At 44.6% G+C, this 18,832-nt stretch overlaps 1 long non-coding RNA gene across 1 annotated transcript; it reads left to right on the top strand.

The window, feature by feature from the left end:
* The first annotated feature begins 6,638 nt into the window (after nucleotides 1-6,638).
* Nucleotides 6,639-18,093, top strand: LOC144692764 (uncharacterized). The gene is made up of 3 exons (XR_013579388.1): nucleotides 6,639-6,939; nucleotides 16,833-17,051; nucleotides 17,934-18,093. It is a non-coding gene; the product is annotated as an uncharacterized LOC144692764 (long non-coding RNA).
* Nucleotides 18,094-18,832: the final 739 nt, after the last annotated feature.

The following is an 18,832-nucleotide window of genomic DNA, read 5'->3' as shown; positions in this document are numbered from 1 at the left end:
CGTCTTGGTCTGTCACATTTGGAGGAACAGTAGCAGTACTCTGTGTTTCTGGTACTTGGCTGCCTCCATTTGATTTGCCTTTTGCACTCCTTCGAGTTGCATTTCTCTTTATTAATAACTTGTCTGCTTTTAAGACTGTGGGTTTGTCCCATTCCTTCCGACAGGAATGTGCGGTCTGTTCATTCCTAGAGTGGACTCGATTATTCTTTTTCCACGGTGTCTGCCATGTTTTCGCTCAATGTGGATGTTTCACAAATGGAACGTTCATTTCCATTTGTTTCACAATTTCAGCCAAACACTTGTTTGCTGTTTTATTGACAAACCGTTTTACAAGCTTATGAATCTTTTCATTCAGCTCAATGGTTCTCAGCATATCTGAGACATCCAGTGCTTTTTTTTCTTCTAGTTCCTTGTGCTTCAGTGTCGGATTTACATTTTCCAATCTTAGTTCTGTCTTAACTTTCATTATCTGCAACAGAACTTTGTCTTTGTCCTTCATTTTGGCTTAACTGTTGGCCAGGCCTGTGAATTCTTAACTTGTTTCAGTTCGGTAAATGTGCTGCTTGTGTCATGAAGCTATTAATGTATATAATATTTTGGAAAATATTTTTCTTTTAAAATAGAGGTTTAGTCTGTGAGTGTGTCTTAGTTGGATTAAAGCCAGTTAGTCTAGGTGTTTTGATGTGTACTAGTTTTGATATGTAAGAGAGATAGCGTGCATTTGCATTTTTTGAATAGAGCATTCAAGAAGTAGGGTGAAAACTGACATCTATCTAGCACCTACCAAACAATATGTTTATGTTACTAATAAAATTGATACTATGAAAGGGGTTTTATTGTTAGAGAGTTTTAGAGAGAGGTTAGTTCAGAGGCAGTTGATACAATGGGAATTAACAGTCAATGGGCAGTGGTAGGTAAAACAAGACAACCGTTTTAGGTGTGCAGATCAGGGGCAATATGAAATCAAAAGGCAGCTGCAAGCCTCCAACTGGTTCCACAGAAACCAAAGTGAAAAGAACCTCATTTTGAATTCAAAAGGTGAAAATGCTTTGCCTGGTGTTTGGTTAAATCTATGGGGAGAATTTTTAGGTTGGTGAACGGGGGGCGAGGCCCGCTCAGCGACACATAAAATGACACAGGGTGATGTCGGGCGTGCGTCCCGACATCACCCCGCATTATTTAGATTTTCAGGTTGGCAGATGCGCAGCTGACTCGGCTGCGCACCCGCCAACCTGTCCACAGCCACTTAAGGCCATTAATAAAGTAATTAAAACATGTAATGGACCTTCCCGTGCAACCTTAAGGTTGCTGGGCAGGCAAAGAGCCCAGGTGGCCTTCAGAAAAAACATGAAATCTTATCCACGGGCGGGATGAGGTTTCATGAAGGATTTAACATGTTCCAGAAATTTTTAAATAAAATTAATGGACATGTCCCAGCTCATGTGACAGTGTCACATGAGGGGACATGTCAATAATTTTTTTTCTCATCTTTATTCAATGTTTGAAACCTTGCCTCAGGGAGATCTGTACACTCTTTCGCGCGCATGCGCGAAAGAGCGCACTCCCAGCTCAGGGAATCCCCTCCCCGTCTGCACAGGGAGCGCATAGCACTTCCTGGCGCATGTCACGCTGGGTGGTCCTTAATTGGCCCGCCCACATAAAATGGCGGTGTGTCCCCAAACGGGGGCGCTGATCAGTAACCCGCTCGCTGGTGCCTGCTCCCACAAAACCGCACCCCCGCCCCCCCACCCCGATGGGGGGAAGATCCTGCCCTATAGGTTGTTGTTGCCTTAATGGAGATTAGTTTTCCAACTGAGGTCATAGAATAGCAATCAAGAGATGGTTACATTTTCATTTGGACAGTTTAAAATTTTATCAGAGTAGAAATACAAGTAGCAAATTGTCAAAACATGAACATTAGATATATTTTGGAAAGGTTTCAAAATTGCATTTGTGTAAAACAGTTTATGAAATAACACTTCTTAAACTGCCCATATGAAGATGTGACAATCTTGTGTTTTCATTACTGTCTTTGATAATCTTAATCAACCCTAAGACTAGAGACACTAGGCCATATTTTCATCAAGGAGACAGGTATTGGGAGTCGGGAAAGCTCCCGACCCCGCAAACCTGACTCTGTTAAGGGGGCCACTGCCTGCCATACTTTCATGTTGGAGAGGTGGGGGTGGGTTGGAGCCAGGCCCGCCATCTCAGGAGGAAGACCTGTGACAGTAGCAGAGACGGTCAGATGACAAAGCCTTCAGGTTAGAAGGCCCACCTCCATTTACTGGAACATCAGCCCTGTTTTAATCATGACTGTTAGGCTCTCAGACCCTTATCCCCTATCTACCCTCTCATGCCCCCTCCAATCCCCCTCATATCTCCCATGCCTCTTCGTTTCTGCCATGCCCTGTTTTCTCCATGCCCCTTCCATAGCCCTTCCATTACCCCCATGCTCCTTCCAAGCACTCCCATGCATCTTCCATATCGATTCTCTTAATATCCGCTTGGAACTGAACAAAAAAGCCATTGACAAGTCTTCGAAATGATTCCAAAACTGATAACCTAAGAAGAGGCCTTAAAAAGATACTTTGAAAATAACTGCACCGCTTACAACCTCCATTTACCCGGACATTAGCCCTATTGTAATCATGACTATCAGGCCTTCAAACCCTCACCGCATGCTCTCCCTCCTACCCTCCCATACCCCCTCAATTCCCCCTCATATCTCCCATGCCCCCTCCATGCCATCAAGAAAAACAGATGTCTGCTATTGATGCAGTTGTCAGATGGTCTCATTATGAATGCTTCGCTGAGCTCCAAGAATGACCAATCCACTTAGCTCAACAGGCAACGTTTACGCAGCTTGAGTGGGAGTGAAAGTCTTGATTGGCATTTTTATTGCCTTGTAATAACCTTTCTTTGATGTGGCTTTTGAATGGCTGTGTGTTTACTTAGACAAGAGTAAGAGGTCTGAAGCGGACATAAGCTTTTTGAAATTGATGCAATGAATGGCTGTGATTGATTGTCAGCTTTATGAGAAGTTGAGAGGGGCAATGTATTTCAATGGGAATGTTGAGTGGCTGTTTTTTTAGGTTGATGACTTGAGACTAGGGTTCTCTTATGCTTCACAACTCCTTTGAGGGGCTGTGAACCAGGTGTCCTAATGGAACGGGCTCAATTCCACCAAAATTGCAGAGGGGGTTTGGAGTCAACAAGGTTGGGATTGTTGCATCCGAGTTAGTTACCCTTACCCTATCCCTTGCTGGTGAAAATAGCTGGAAAAGGGAATAGGGGTGGGAATCCTGTGATTAGGTCCCGCTTGCCATTTTTAAAGGCCTCCTGACTTGGCCTGTCTCAGGGAAATATCTGGGCCCTGGCCTTTAATTCATGGTAACTAAACTTAGGGCAATCACTGTCTGTCTGATTTACCTGAACTACATGTTAAAGATTTATTTTCAACTTTTGAAAGGCCCCACTGGTCTGCTTATTCACAGAGAGATCAAAGTTCACCAGCAGTTGTAATTTTGTACAATCAGGCAAAAGCACTCACCTCAAAATTATATGACCTGTGCTCCTAAGCACCATTGTCTATAGTATGTACATAATTTTGGTTTAAACACATCTTATATTTTTTTTAAAAAGCCCTTGATAGTTATATTGCATATACAAGGTGACTTCACACATCCAAGATGAGCATGACCACAAAAAGATTTTCTCTGGCTGCTTGCCTCTCTCCTGCAGTCATGTCTGTGCCCTTGGTGGCCCCAGAGAAGGAACATGCGGTGTCCACTGGAAAGCTAGGGGGCCTTCCGTGACCAATAGAAAGTTAGTTCTCTTAACACGACTTCAAGCAGCTCTGTGCAAACTATAACAAAAACAGAATTACCTGGAAAAACTCAGCAAGTCTGGCAGCATTGGCGGAGAAGAAAAGAGTTGACGTTTCGAGCCCTCATGACCCTCCAACAGAACTAAAACTATGTTGATTCCCGGGGAGCAGATGGCAGCATAAGCCATCCGGCTTCTTTAGTGATATCAACAGGGAGACACCCACGTGGGCTATGCAGGTAGTGGCACTGTCTGTCCCCAGGGAATCAACTTAATCTGTCTAGGTTAAAGTGGCACCCTGCAAATGAATATCTCCCCCTCAGAGTATCTCCCTAACATGCATAATATTTTGATTTAGCATTATAAAGCTTTCTTAGTTGAAGTGGATCTTATGTTCAGATTATTCTATGAATTGAAATTCAGAAAGGTATCTTTCAACAGGCATTAGGGCCCCATTTAATGTAATCAATGACAAATTAATATATAGGTCCAGAATACCAAAACGATTGTCCACATGAGTTTAGACTTGGGACCAATGCCCACACAGATTGGGCGCATGTCATCCCACTGTTAAATTGGTATACTTTGCAACTGTTTTACATTCAAAAACCAGGTGTTACCAATATGAAGTTTGTAAGATTTTTATATTTTTCCACTGTGTCTTGAAATTAGGGTAAAAGGAAGGAATGAAGAGTGTCATGTGACCTGTTCTGAACTCTGCCCGACAACAAGCTGGGTGGATTGGTTATTAAAGATTAAAAGGGGGCCGAGGTTGTCTTATTGGGAAGAAGGTGCGAGATATTCACACCTGTAAACAATGATCAAGAGAGAGTTTCTATTGTTCACCATGCAGAATACGGATGGCACCTCATACTCAGATTGAAGAGACCAACTTCATGAGAATCAGGCAAAAGCACTCATCTCAAAATTCTATGACCTGTGCTCCTAAACACCATCGTCTGCAGTATGTGCATAATTTTGGCTTAAACACCAAAATTGGTGCTGGAAGATTCATCTAGTCTTAGCTGGAGGCAGGAATCTCCAATGTAACCATTCTGTGAAAGTCAGTTTGGGGATTAGAAGCCATCCGGCTGGAAAAGGGAAAAGGAAGCAAGCTATCAGGAGCTGAGAATAGCTTTGGACTGGTTCCTGGAGAATGAAGTGTCCACTTAAGGGACAGCGTGAAGTATAACCATGGAGGAGGATCTTTTCTGTAGTTTAGAGTATAAGTTGCCTACTAAATAGTGTTTAGGCAATGTTGGTTTTAGTTTGTTTATTCCAGTAAAAGTCTTAGAACTTGAAATCTTGTCAGTCATTTACCAGAATTCAAATATCTTATTAAAAGTTATCAGTCTGTATGGGGATCATAACACAGGTGCAACACATACCTATTTTTACCACACCAAGCTCAATCTGTTCTGAATTAACTGGTAGGGCACACAGTTGGCCTTTGCTTCTAATGAAAGGTACACACCAGGTCTTGCTGCCTTCTGTACATTGCTGGTTTACCAAAACCAACAACATGGCAATGCAAATGTGAAGGTACTTGAACTCCATTAGATGCATGCATCAACTAACAGAATAGTTCTTACAGAAAAGGAGGACCTGTATAATTCTGTAATTAATAATTGAGGTTTTGAAGCTGGAATTTGAACTTTCGAACACTGAATTTTAATGAGGGCCCCATTCACAGTTAGTATTTTAATCTGCATTCTATTGTGGTAGTGTGTTACAGTTTTCTCAGGGAGTCTGAGTTGCTGTGGCAACATGCATTTTTACATACATGGGCCAGAATCTTCAGGTTGGCATGCGGGGGCAGGCCCCGCTCGCCGACGCGTAAAATGATGCGCGGTGATGTCGGGCATGGGTCCCGACGTCACCACACGTCATTCAAATCTTCAGTTTTGGTGCGCCCGCCGAACTGTCATAGGCCAACCAAAGCCATTTAAATAGCAATTTAAATAATAAACATAGCTGCCAGTCCAATCTTAAGGGTGACGCGCACCCTTCCGGGTGTGCATCACGCTGGGCAGGCCTTAATTGGTCCGCTCATGTAAAATGGTGACACGCCCACTCAGCCCCCAATGGCGAGAAAATTCTCTTGGAACAATGAATAGCGATGGTAGTGGCTCTAACTTTCTTTCCATCACGTGGCTGACTAGGAAACTCTCCCACTCTTGCCACCTACCATTGGTGTGTATTGAAAGGACTTGCAGGTTGATACTCAACCTGTTTGATTGCATTATGAAAGCACCTTCCTTGGCCATCAAGGCCTGGGGTGGGACTTGAATCCAGAGCTTCTGGCTTAGAGGTAGGAATTGTGCCACAAGACCTCCCATGTGTTCTATTGTGCCAACACTTAATTTAAAACTGCAAATAGATTTGCTCTTGACATTAGAGTGCAGTGGCTTTTGTTGAGTTCATTTTCCACTCCCTATTGCTTTTATCAACACTAGGAAATACTATTTTTTTCCACCCAGAACTCTAGGTGTTACATTGTGTACAGCAATGTGCTCATCTTGTAAACAGTTTGACAAAGCAGTTTCTAGTTGACCGTAATATTAACGTTCAAAGGCAGAATACTTGATAGTATGAGTGGTTGACCCATTTTGCTCATTATTGTATGGTAGTGCTGTTACTGGACTAAAGTAGATAAATAGCTGTTAATGTTTATATGTCTCTAGATCTTTATCAGTTCAAAAATAAAACAGAGCACCTGTTCCAACAAAGATCTCTTGCGACACACCATCAAGGGAGTAGTTCATCTGACCTGCATTCAAAGTCCAGTCTCTTTGATATAACTACTTACCTTACATGTTTTAGTGCTGTTTTTGAGTTTCTAGTGAATCAGTTGAATGTCATTTTAAAAATCTACTTTCCTCATTCAATGACCAAAGTGGATAAACACTTCCTTAACATCCCCCACTTCTTCCTGCTGCACTAAGCCATGCAGACCCAGATTCTACTTCCGATCTGTGCTGATTTAACTGATTTCAGGTAGAATGTAGCTTTGTGGGTGACTTCCGCAGTCCAGAGTTAGAGAAGAAAAAAAACCAGCTTGTGTCCCCATTTCTGAAATACAGTGACCCCCTGCAGAAAAGTGGATGTTGGGTAAGAACAGATGCCGCTCTGAAGCAGAGTCATATGGACTTGAAATGTTAACCCTGTTTTTCTTCCACAGACCTGCTGAGTTTTTCCAGCATTTTCTGTTTTTGTTTGGTGTTTAGCTGTGATGCCCTCCATGATCAAATAACCTTTTGGCAATTACTGCAATGGCTCATTGTTAAGGCCAGTTGGATGAAGCAAAAGAGGGCTCCTATGGACCTGTAGCCTAGCGAGGCTCAGTATCATCAGAAACAGAGGGGAGAATGTGATTCTGTTCCTTCTTTCCTGAAAACATAATGGGCCTAAACTGTGTCAAACCCCTTTCTTTACCTGATATTTGAATAGCCCTGAGGGACATGCATGGGTTGGATCCCTAGCTTGACTTGATCTAGCATCGTCAATTGGAGTTTCAGTTGGGTGATGCAGTTGACCCCAGGATCCTTAAATTGGAAAGGAAAAAAAGTTGGCCTAAGTTTCTCATAATGGTAGATACACTCTGTGAGCCATGTGTAAAAAAATATTTTTCTTTCTCACAAAGAATGTTTACCCATAACTGCATGGTGGTAATTAATCTTCAGTAATTGCTATTTAACAACTCTACTGAAAAGGTGCATGTGCAAAAGCTGGATGAAGGCAAGATCCAACATGGGGTGTAGTTCCCTGCTCACTGGTAGTCCTCTGGTATTCAAGTAGTTACTCTGTTTTATATTATAACAGCCTATTCAACTGTAGGAGTTTCACAGATAAGTATGATCCTGTCTTTATCTGGATGCTTGCTTTGCAAGATCATTCATGTAGAATGGCTGTTAATGCAATGAGTCATAAGTCTGTCTGTGGAACAGAACCCTGGAATAAATTACTGCCTTCTTGAAGGAAAAATAATGTCAAACTATGAAAAAACCAATTTAAGTGCCAAATAAAAAAGTGCTTCTCTCCACATATGCAATAATTGATAAAGCTAAGGAAAGGGTGCTTGTAATCTGTAGCCTGAAATTTGTACCTGAATTTTGGCAGATAAAAATTGAAGAATACTCTTTGTTTTAACTTGCAAAAACATTGCTGAATGAAACCTGTTAATGAGTGATGAAAAGTAAATATCACTGAAAACTTCGATTGAAATCATTCAAACAGTAGACAGGCATTGTAAGGAATTGTCCTCTTTGAGTTTCTAACTGAAAAAAATAAAAGTAACTGTGAAACATGTTCAAGCAAATTTTCTCTTGTTCTGAGGACATTAATCAGAAAATGAATTTCCAATTTTGGGCATTTAATGGATAGTTTTATCCTATAAAGTGAACTATCTGCATGCTTACAGTTATCTCAGTTGGCCATTTTGATCATTCCCCTCCCCCCTCCCCCCCAGTAATTCTCTCTTGAAGGCATAACAGGTGCTGAGGAATGCTTCCTTCTATAATGGCGCTCCATTTGTAGCTCACGCAATTAGTCGTTTTTCATGGACCTAAACATTGTGTGAACAAGCTTTGTGGGAGCATCGCAGGTAACCCAGATTCTGTTCCCATCTGCCAAAGACACATACACTACCAACAAAGTCAGTGAATGGCAATTAGATGCTTCAATTCTGATATTACCTCCTTCTTATCCCAGCAATACTGTGACCAATCAAAGCTTTGCTAAATCAGCATAAACCAGACCATAAACTTTCCGCCGTTTGGTCTGCTTAGCTTCGTAGTACATTGGCTACTATCTTTAACTACAAATCTGGACAGCTGCCTCACCTATATGCTGTAAAAGTGCTTCTTAAAATCTGCAGAGAACAGTTTTAGAAGAAAAAGGAATTCATTTTTGAATTTGTTAAGGAGGCAAATGACTCTGCTGGAGAACAGAATAGGATAGGTCAAATGTAGAACTCGCAAAGTGTATTTTCCCCTTCCCCAACAACTTGCTGAATCCTATCTTCAGAAAAGCTTCCACCACTGCATTTAAATTTTTCCATATCTCATCAGAGTCATTCGTGAGATTCCCAATTACTACCAAATAATGTATGTAGAAGTTGAGGGGTGCTGGGAGCTAGGAACTGGGTTAAGTCTACACATTCTCATTACATGCATGATTTTATCTCATCAGGTTTGGATTGAATTCCAGGGCTCTGGAGAGGAAAGACCCCATCGCACCGACCCCACTGCACTATCCAGTTCCCAGACATTTTGTGCAAAATTTCCTCTAAAGTTACAACAAAGTATTATGCTAATAATTTGGACCTTCCCTGCCTAGGCTTCCCACCCCTTTATTGACCACCACCTCCACCACCTTATCACCCATTTATCCAAGGGTCAGTTTCTTTAGTTTCCTGGAAGCAATATCTCCAACATCCTGCTCCTACCCACCAGCTTGCTACTGCTTCCTGCTGGATTTGGGTAGGGGGCTGATGGAGCCTTTGCAGCTGAGGCTCAGGAGTTAAAACCTTCATGGCTACATTTAATTAAAAAAGCTAATCGCACAGCTCCATCGTTTGTGTGTGTGTGTGTGTGTGTGTGTGTTGGTGGGAGGGGGGTGGGGGGGTGGGGGGGCGCGGTGGGTGGTGGTGGTTAGGCCGGGGGGGCGGGGAACTGCACATAACTGAAACATACAGACCAGAAGATCCAAGTTTGGTTCTTACTCTGTGCTGAGAGAGCTAATTCCAAGCAGGTTAACTATAGGGATGATAAAATTGATCTTCACCCCTGAATTAGGGAGTGGAAGATTATCCTGCTTCTGATGGCTATCCAGTGACTCATAACAGAAATGTGTGCATACATCAGGTGAGTACAGGATCAGACTCAGCTATGATTCACCCCATGGCCATTAACCCATTGACGTTGGTTGTCTCGGCACATGTAGAGTGCCACATGGGTGAGGTATCAGCAGGTGCATAGTGCCAATGAATCTGTACACAGCAAGAGCCAACATTTGAAATGAGGGGGAAAATTGAGGAAAGAGCTGGGGAGTGGGCTTAATTGGATAGCTCTTACAATAAGCTGACACAGGCATAATGGGCCGAATGGCCTCCTGCACTGTCTGATTCCGTGTGACTCTCATTCCCAGTTAAAGTTGGTCATAAAGTGTTTGTGCACAAGCTACCTGTGATGAGTAGTTTTAGAGCATAAAATGACATTAATAGGGGAACTGCAAAATACCACTTGATATCTAGATCTCTCTAAAACAATTAGGATTGTGTGACAATTCAATAGAATATAACTTCCCCTTTAAGAAAATATTTCCATTGCATGGATTAGTGTCCATGAAAATATCTTTTTAAAATAACTCATTGCATTTATCCAGTGGGTGTAATATTAAAAATAAACATGACATACTGCCTTAGATATGCTTCACACCCAAAGTGAGCTTTATTTAATCCTAAAAAAATGCTGCTCTGTTTGCACGTACCTGATAAAGAAAAGAGACGACAGTTCTGTTATGATGATGATGATGATGTCCACAGTAACTTGAGTCATTTGCAGTTTTTAGCATGCCTGCAAACACCATTACAGACCAGGCTGGACGAGTACCAACCAGAGGAAAAAACATACTTGACCTCATCTTGTCCAATCTGCCTGCTGCAGATGTATCTGTCCATAACAGCATTGATAGAAGTGATCACCATACAATCCTTGTGGCGAGGAAGCCCCGTCTTCGTATTGAGGATACCCTCCATCGTGTTGTGTGGCAGTAAGGGGAGGTGGTGGTGTAGTGGTATTGTCACTGGATTGGTAACCCAGGGTAATGATCTGGGGACCTTGGTTTGAATCCCACCATGATAGATGGTGGAATTTGAATTCAGTAAAAAATCTGGGATTAAAAGTCTGATGATAACCAGGAAACCATTGCTGATTGTTGTAAAAACCCATCTGGTTGCCCTTTAGGGAAGGAAACCTGGCCTATATGTGATTCCAGATCCACAGCAATGTGGTTGACTATTGGGTAATAAATGCTGGCCCAGCCAGCAACACCCACATCAAATAAATAAAACCACCAAGCTGAATGGAATAGATTTTCAAACAAATCTAGCCACACAAGACTGGACCATTAGCAGCAGCAGAATTGCACTCAACCACAACCTGTAACCTCATGTTTTGTCACATTTCCTACTGTACCATCAAGCCAGGGGATCAATGGTTCAATGAAGAGTGTATGCCAGGAGCAGCACTAGGTATACCTAAGAATGAAGTGTCAACCTGGTGAAGCTACAACAAAGAACATAGCCAGTGATAGACAGAGCTAACGATTCCACAAACAACGGATCAGATCTAAGCTCTGCAGTCCTGCCACATCCAATCATGAATCATGGTGGGCAATTAAATAACTGACTGGAGGAGGAGGCTCCACAAATATCTCCATCATCAATAATGGGGGGATAGCACATCAATGCAAAAGATAAGGCATTTGCAACAATCTTCAGCCAGATGTGCCGAGTAGGTGATCCATCTCGGCCTGCTCTGGAGGCCCCCAGCGTCACAGATGCCTGTCTTCAGCCAATTCAATTCACTCCATATGATATCAAGAAATGGCTGAAGGCACTGGATACTGCAAAGGCTATGGGCCCTGACAAATTCCGACAATAGTATTGTAGATTTGTGCTCCACAGTTTGCTGCGCTCCTAGCCAAGCCATTCCAGTACAGCTACAGCATTGGCATTTACCCAGCAATGTGGAAAATTGTCCTAGTATGTCCTGTACACAAAAAGCAGGACAAATCTAAACAGCCAATTACCACCCCATCAGTCTATTCTCAATCATCAGTAAAGTGATGGAAGAGGCCATCAACAGTGCTATCAAGCGGCACTTGCTTAGCAATAACCTGCTCACTTTCTTTAGTTTGGGTTCTGCCAGGATCACTCAGCTTCTGACCTCATTACAATCTTAATTCAAACATGGGCAAAAGAGCTGAACTCTAGAGGTGAGGTGAGAATGACTGCCCTTGACATCAAGGCAGCATTTGACCGAGTTTGGCATCAAGGAGCTCTAGCAAAACTGGAGTCAATTGGAATCAAGGGGATAACTCTCCACTGGTTGGGTCATACCTAACACAAAGGAAGATGGTTGTGGTTTTTGGAGGTTAATCATCTCAGTTCCAGGACATCACCACAGGAGTTCCTCAGGGTAGTTTCCTAGGCCCAACCATCTTCAGCTGCTTCATCAATGACCTTCCTTCCAACTTAAGGTCAGAAGTAGAGATGTTCCCTGATGATTGCACAATGTTCAGCACCATTCACGACTCCTCAGATGCTGAAACAGTCCATGTCCAAATGCAACAAGAGCTGGACAATATCCAGGCTGGGCTGACAAGTGGCAAGTAACATTCGTGTCACACAAATGCCAGGTAATGACCGTCTCCAATAAGGGAGAATTTAATGGCTATCTACGGCTATTTTATTCTACTTTTTTTTCTTTTTTTGGCCAGCGCAGATATGATGGACTGAATGGCCTCTTTCTGCACTGTAACTTTTCTATGGTTAACCATTGCCTCTTGACATTCAATAGCATTGCCATCATCCAATCCCCCATTATCAACATTCTGGGGATTACCATTGACCAGAAACTGAACTGGACTAGCCATATAAATACAGTGGCTACAAGAGCAGGTCAGAGGCTGGGAATCCTGCGGTGAGTAACTCACCTCCTGACTCCCCACAGCTTCTCCACCATCTACAAGGCACAAGTCATGAGTGTGATCGAATATTCTCTACTTGCCTGGATGAGTGAAGCTCCCACAACACTCAAGAAGCTTGACACCATCCAGGACAAAGCTTGATTGGCATCCCATCTACAAATGTTCACTCCCTCCACCACTGACACAGTGGCAGCAGTGTGTACCATCTACAAGAAGCGCTGCAGGAACTCACCAAGTCTCTTTCAACAGCACTTTCCAAACACATGACTGCTACTGCCTAGAAGGATAAAGGCAGCAGACACATGGGTGCCGGGGTGGATTTTCACATCCAATTTTTACTTTCCAGCTTATTAATTATGTGTCAGCGAAGAGCTCCTAGAATCTCATAGTGCGGTAAGCAGGAATTTGTCTGCTTTGCCGTTACCCCATGGGGTTGAAGGTGCTTGCACCATGTTTAAATGGCCCCCATACAGACATTTACTCATTGCAGGCCAGGTGTGTGCTGAAGGTCCCCATTAGAAGGCTGACTGAATATAACAAACCGTCTGCTCCACGTTTCAGCGAGGCCTCCCTGTGGATTCTCCTCCAGGCTCTCTAGGAAAGGTAGGAGTTCCTCTTCCAAGGAATGGGAGCAGGTGGTCCACCCACATGACCATGCCGGCCTGAGAGGAGGTCACCAGGGTGGTCAGCAGCTGTGGCAAGCAAAAAAGGATCGTCCTGCAGTATAGGAAGGGAATGAATGATCTTATACACTCTGCCTGGGTGTGAACCCTCTCCCCACTCCAAACCTACACTTTCATAAGGGCATTGGGCAGCCTAAGGGTTAGAGTCCACAGGGATGTCACACATCCCAGATGAGACATCAGCACTGTTTGTCTGCCAGCCACTTTAAGATTCACATCTCATGTAAGATCCTGCACAAATGGCATCCGAATCCCTTATTGGGGAGGGCTCAGCACACACAGCATGCATGCATGACTCTGAACTGCTCTTTCATCTGCAGTGATCACAGTCAACCCATCTGTCTTTATGCAGGACAAGATCTCCCACAACCGACGGGATAGAGCAAAGACCAGTGGGGGTTCCCATCCCATAAAGAGCAGGCTGCATAACTGGCTGGCGAGGACAGAGATTGTTCTTGCGCAGAAGGTGAGATCGGACTCCCCCAACAAGACTGTGAGGCTCCATGCTTTATACGTCGGCCACATGTAGACAATGACTGCAAATGACCTATCGTGTAAGAGCCTGCCGAGTCAATCACAAATTGTCTCTTCTCTCTATTCTAGCCACCAGAAAGAAAAGGCAGAGGAAGACCTCCAGTAAGTGCCCCAGCCCAGCCCAGCCCCCAGACTACCTCCGATAAGGATGCTGAGGAGCCATCAGATGAAGACCTATCACTGTGTTCACCTGCACCCTCCACCAGCGCAGATACATGCACCTCGCTGAGTCGTAGTTCTAGAGTAAGCTCAGGGTCATTATCTGGTGATAACCTCATGGACACATGTCCATGGCAGGTGGATACATTGACAGCTGAAGTCTCTTACACTTGGAGGGCAGCTGGAGACCAGGCCCCTGCAGAGTCCGAGTCTGATGATGAGCCATCCGCAGCCTGGAGGAGTCCGTCAACATTCTGTCTGCTGCCATGGCTCCAGCATGTGAGCATATTGAAGTCTCCATGAGAAGGGTGACAGCCGCCTTGGAGACCCATGTCTAGCAGAATGCACAGTTTCTTCTGGATTTGCACTTAGACCTGCACTCCAACACTCTAGCCATGGATGCATTCCAGCAGTGGCTAGGCAAGAGGGGGACGCAGCACCTCAACTTCTCTCCAGGTACCCCTTCTCCTCAAGGACTTGGGCACCCAAAGGGAGGAGCAGCGCCAGCCAGACACCCCAGGCCATCCACCCACGAGTCTCCAAGGGTGTCTTGCTGCTCCAAATCTCCTCTGCCTATGACACCACCAATTCCAGCAGGTCACTTGTAACCCTTACATCTCAGGGAGATATTGAGCAGAATTTTCTGCTCCCAGCAGCAACGATGATGGGTGTGGGGGGGTGGGGGGGATGCGGGGCGTGATGGAAAAAATCAGTTTCCCGTCAGTGGGAAATTATTTTGGAATTTTGCTCACCTGACTTTGATGGCGGGTTAAAGGTGGGTCAAGTTTCCTGCTGATCTATGTCAGGAACCATATTTGCATTTGTTTGCATCTCATGGATGCTCATTAAAAGGCCAACTCACCAGAATGACGCGGAGGGTGCATCTGCCCCAGAGCAGGAGACCTTAGCAGGTCGGGACCATCCAGGCTTCTGTCCTCAAGAGGACGCCCACCAAACAAGAGGACATAGGGGTCAGCAGGCTGCCTCCACCTCTGCTGCGGATCTCGGGTCTGCACCTAGGTGGAGCAGTAGAGTTAGGAAAATTAAGAAGTTTTGAATACGCAATGGTGCTACTGGTGTTTGTTCACTGTACAAAACCTCCACCATTGTAAATATATTTTACATTTATCCCTCTTCAGGCCTCAGGTATTGAATTGCTAATCAATGTGATGCAAGGCCCCATGTTCATTCAAGGGTATCAAATGACCTACCCCCTAACTCCCTGCCAATTATCTCCCATCTTGTCCCTCAGTTCCATTAAGTGTCACTCAATATTATCACAGCCTTTAATTCCACATCAGCAAATGCACAAAGGCACATCTTATATGAAAATGTTGGCTGGACAATAAACTTGTAGCCTTTTGCATCTCAGGGAGACATTGGGCGGAATTTTCTGCTCCTGCCAGCAACGGGAATCATGACAGGGGTGGGGAGGGGCCCACAAAATTTGGCATGATGGAAAAAGTCAGTTTCCCATCAGCGGGAAATTATTTTGGAATTTTGTTTTCCTGACTTTGATGGCGGGTTAAAGGCGGGTCGAGTTTCCTGCTGATCTATGTCGGGAACCATATTTGCATTTGTTTGCATCTCATGAATGCTCATTAAAAGGCCAACTCGCCGGAATGAAGTTGCCCCTCCAAATTAAGTACCCTACCAGCCGATAATTAAAATGGTCCATTTTCCAATTGTACGTAAATGGCATGCACCTGGCAAGCTTCAGTTCATCAGTGGCTTCGAAGTGCGTAGCTCATATTTGCCATATTCTCCGTGAGGAACTCACGCCTCACCAACTAGGAGAGCATCCAATGCCAGTTGCTCTTAAGATTACCGCCGCACTGAATTTTTTTGCTGTGGATCTTTCCAGGGTTCCACTGAGGACCTTTGCAGAATCTCTCAGTTGGCAACACACAAATGCATAAGGGAGGTGACTGATGCCCTTTCAATAAAGATCACTAATGCTTTCAATTTTGCATGGATGAAGCAAGCCAGGCTTCCAGAGCTGTGGGATTCGCTTTCCGCATATGCAGGGCACCATCGAGTGCACACATGTGGTCTTGAGATGTCCCTGGCAGCAGCCTGTGAGATTCATCAATAGAAAAGGATTTCACTCTCTAAACGTCCAGCTAATCTGTGATCACAAAAAGCAGATCATTCGTGTCTGTGCTAGGTATGGAGGGTCTGGGCATCTGGTGGATTTCCATGCCTGACCTTCCTTTCTTCAGCTCATTAATTAATTATGCATCAACAAGGAGCTCGTCAAACCTTGTGGCTGGGTAGCCAATGATTCATTAGCCCCGCAGTTGCCCCATGGGGTCGAAGGTCTTGGCGCCATATTTAAATGGCACCAATCACACACTCACTCACTGCAGGCCAGGTGTTGTGTCAGACACGCAATCCATGGCACCTAAAAGATCTAAACTCTCGGCTCCACGGTTCAATGGGCCCCCCTGGATATTCTCCTCCATGCCTTCCAGGAAAAGTGAGGGGTCCTTTTTCCTCACGATATGAGCTGGAGGTCCACTCACCTGACCATGCTGGCCTGGGAGGAGGTTGCCAGGGAATTAAGTGCCCATGGCACCCAAAAAAGGACTGCCCTGCAGGGCAGGAAAATGATGAATGATCTGATGTGCTCTGCCAGTGTACATCAACTTTCTCTTCATTCCAAACTCACACTTTCATAAGGACATTAGACAGTCTAAGGGTTAGGGTCCACAGGGATGTCACACACAGCCAGCAGATGCGACATCAGCACAAGTTGTCTGCCAGCCAGTTAAAAATCCCTATTTTGTGTAAGATCCTGCACAAACGGCATCTTAATCCCTTACTAGGGAGGCCTCAGCACATAATAGGCATGTGTGCTTCTGAACTATTCTTTCATCTGTAGTGCTCACAGTCAATCCACCTGTCTTTATCCAGGACAAGCTCGCACATGATTGGCAGAAGAGATTGAAGACCGGAGGGGGGATCCTGGAGCTGAGGATATGTTCCTCCCATGAAGAACAGACCTCAGAGCTGGGTGGTGAGGATAGAGAGAGTTTCTGCACGGAAGGCAAGATTGGACTTCCCTAACAAGCCTGTGAGGTGCCATGCAGTATTCATTGACAACATGCGGACAATGACTGAGTGACCTATAGTGTAGGTGCCTGCTGAGTCAATCACTAATTATCTCCTCTCTCTATTCCAGCTACCAGCAAGTAAAGGCCGAGGATGAGTTCCAGCAAGCACCTCAGCCCCAGCCCCCAGACCACCTCAGATCTGGATGCTGAAGACCCATCTGATGATGTGTTCACCTGCACCCTCCCTTAGTGAATCCTAGTTCTAGAGTAGGCTCAGGTTCACAATCTTGTGATCACCTCACAGACACGTGTTCACAGCAGGCAGAAGCAGTGACAGCTGAGGTCTCTGACACTCGGAAGACTGCGGGAGATCTGGACTCTGCAGAGTCCGATGATAAGTCTCTGCAGTTGACACTGAGAGAAATGTTGGAGATGCAGAGAGAGGCAGGGGAACATCAGGCAGTGTTGTCAGAGGCCATTACTAGTCTGGAATGAAGGATGGAGGAGTCCTTCCATGTTCTGTTTGATGTCATGGCTCCGGCATGTCAGTGCACTGAAGTCTCCATGGGAAGAGTGGCAGCTGCGTTGGAGACCCAGGTCCAGCAGAACTCAGTTTCTGTCAGATTTGTACTTGGACCTGAACTCCATCACTCCATCCAGGCTTTGGGCCTCCAGAAGACTCCTGCCAAAGTAATCTTAGACAACAGGGCAGTCAGCAGACTGCCTCCACCTCTGCTGCGGACGTTAGGGCTGCACCTAGATGTAGCGGTAGGGTAAGAAAAATTAAGTTTTGAATGCACAGTGGGTGTTCATTCACTATTTATGATCTGCACTCTTGTAAATGTATTTCGCATTTTCCCACTCCAAGTCTCAGGTATGGAATGGCTAATCAATGTGATGCATGTTCATTCAAGGGTACCAAATGACCCCCTCTCCAATTATCTCTCATCTTGCCCCTCAGTTCCATGAAGTCTCACTCAATCTTATCAGAGTCAATGGCCTTTAGTTCCACATCAGCAAGTTGAACAATGGCACTTCCTATAGTAAAATGATGGCTGGGCAATACACATGTAACCCTTGCATCTGAGGCACACGTCATGTGACCTCATGAGAATTGTTCATGGAAGGTTAGTAATTATCCTGATGCTGCCGCACTAAAGTCTGTTCTTTGTTGATGTTATACGTATTTATCATGACCCACATTGGAGTCTTTTCACTTTGTTTTATGACTGTGAGGTTTTGGTGAAAGTATTGTTCATTGTTGAGCACCACAACCTTTCATGCCTCCCTGCCATGTTATTTTGCCTCCATTTTTAAGGCTGAATATTGATCTTTTATTAATTCCCACTCACCCCATGCATAACGTTGAGCGATGCAAGTTGGTTCCACTCGATAACATTTGAAATGTCTGCTAGACGGCAATGAGCGTGTGATGTCAGAGATGTGTGCTCATCCTGATGAAGCTGTCCAGTTACTTGTGAGGATCTTACTTTGCTCCTGAACGGCTGCCTAGCAGTGCTTGACGGAATCCCTCTGTGAGGTCACAGGATGCCAATCAATATGGAATTCATTACATGGCTGTGCAATCAATAACTTAAGGTTCATAGCAACGATTGAGCTTTGTGAAATGGACAACATCGAGGACTGTGATGCAATGAAAGTGATACTCCGGCACATCTCTTAAGTGCTCGTCAGTATCTATGAAGGGACTAAGTTATCATTGACTTCTGTGTCAAAACTGATTGGGCCATGTCTCTGCCAGATGCCAAGGCAATGCAAGATATAAACTTGTCAGACTTCTGACGAATGCAGGGTAATGAGTGTTTGTCAATAATCACACAATGGTCCTGCGAACTAGCC

This window comes from Cetorhinus maximus, chromosome 17 (genome assembly GCF_964194155.1).
Source record: "Cetorhinus maximus chromosome 17, sCetMax3.hap1.1, whole genome shotgun sequence".
NCBI lineage: Eukaryota > Metazoa > Chordata > Chondrichthyes > Lamniformes > Cetorhinidae > Cetorhinus > Cetorhinus maximus.
Note: the sequence above shows the minus strand (reverse complement) of the source record. Positions and strands in the feature narration are given on the sequence as shown.